This window comes from Buceros rhinoceros, unplaced genomic scaffold, assembly GCF_000710305.1.
Source record: "Buceros rhinoceros silvestris isolate BGI_N320 unplaced genomic scaffold, ASM71030v1 scaffold45228, whole genome shotgun sequence".
NCBI lineage: Eukaryota > Metazoa > Chordata > Aves > Bucerotiformes > Bucerotidae > Buceros > Buceros rhinoceros.
Window position 1 is genome coordinate 2,128 of NW_010429414.1, and position 1,571 is coordinate 3,698.

A 1,571-nucleotide genomic window follows, 5' to 3' on the forward strand; every position below is an offset into this window, starting at 1 on the left:
TCTAGATAGTTTGCTGCTTGTCCAGACAAAACGCCGCTTTGTCACACCCAATTAATGCCTTAATTCTGAATCACACTGATAGACTTGTGCGCACAGGCAGAACTCACTGCAGGTCTTGTGCTTCGAATATTTCAAAAAATTAATATCCATGAGTAATTTTGCATAAATGAGTAGTGCCCTTCTGTTCATGAGGGAGGCCTTTCTTCCCTGGCCAAGGCTAGGAACTGTTTTAAATAAATATGTAAACAAGTTACCAGAAAACTGCTATAAACCGTGACAGCTGTTTCTGTGACATTGTGGGCAATTAATTGTCCCCAGGATGATACAGGCTGGTTTTCTTTATTTCTGAAGACGATATGGCTGTAACTAGGAATAAACACGCACAAAATCAGCATGGCCACAGCCTATAATCCTCTGACTTCATCTTTCCACGGGCCAGCAGCTAAGAGAACCTCATAAATGTAAGAATATTCCTCAGCACGTCTGCCTTAAGGAATCTGATTTAGAGGCTTAATCTCCACAGGTTTTATGATTCATCACATTTGATAGACAAGGGAAAATAAGAAATATGGCCCACGTGCACTGCTGTAGCTCCACTGACATCAGACATCTATCATCAACTACCATTTGTATTCTGCTTAAGTATTTACATCTCCCATTAGGGAATTCCTCAGAATCCTTAAATATATTTCTCAACAACTTAACAAGGTCAGGAAGAACTGTCGCAGTTGGGAAAGTGAATGAAGAGAAGCCGAGCCCTTCTCTTGTCGCTACTCTGGCAGTCCCCTGCCCCACCGCGTCCTGCAGCTTTCCATTTGCACACTGTTTGTTTGCTAATAAAAATCAACGCGGAATGTTCCCACTTGAAGACATCTCAGCTGTCAAAATACACCACTAAATGAGCTGCTGTTTAAAATAATTTTATAGACAAGTAGGTGGGCCTCGAGTACGTTCACAGCGGAGCTGGAGACTGTATTTTGCAGTGCTCCTAAAGATGAGCTGTCACAACACGTTGGTGTGCAGGCTGGGGGTGGGTTCGTCCTGGATCTCTCTCTCCTACACAAGGCTGTGCTGCTCCTACTACCTGCACCACAAATTCCAACAACTGCTTTATGAATTCATCTGCAGTTGAGTTTTATTCTTCCGAGCATCACACTTGATCTAGCATCTTCACTTAGATTCATCGGTGAAGATGAAAATAAAATTTAGCTTTAAGTTAAAGGCTAATTTTGATTTCAGAACACGATTAACATCCCACATACGATTACGTCCATCAAAGTCAGGTATACGCATAAACCTCTGCAGGACGGGGGCCAAAACATTTTTAAGTATCCACTTATTCAATACATTTTATATAAAGAATTATTCTTCAGTATTATTTATGCAAGGGTCTTAACTAGATATCTCTCGGCACAGCCAAGTCTCTCTCTATATAATTACTCCTTAATTTTCAACTGGCTTCTCTCTACACATTGTTTTCTGATTCTTCCATCAGTCGGGAACAAACACTGTTCACTAATGGGAAATACAACATCACTCTTCTGCAAGAGTGTTTATAGGAGCAGCAGGAA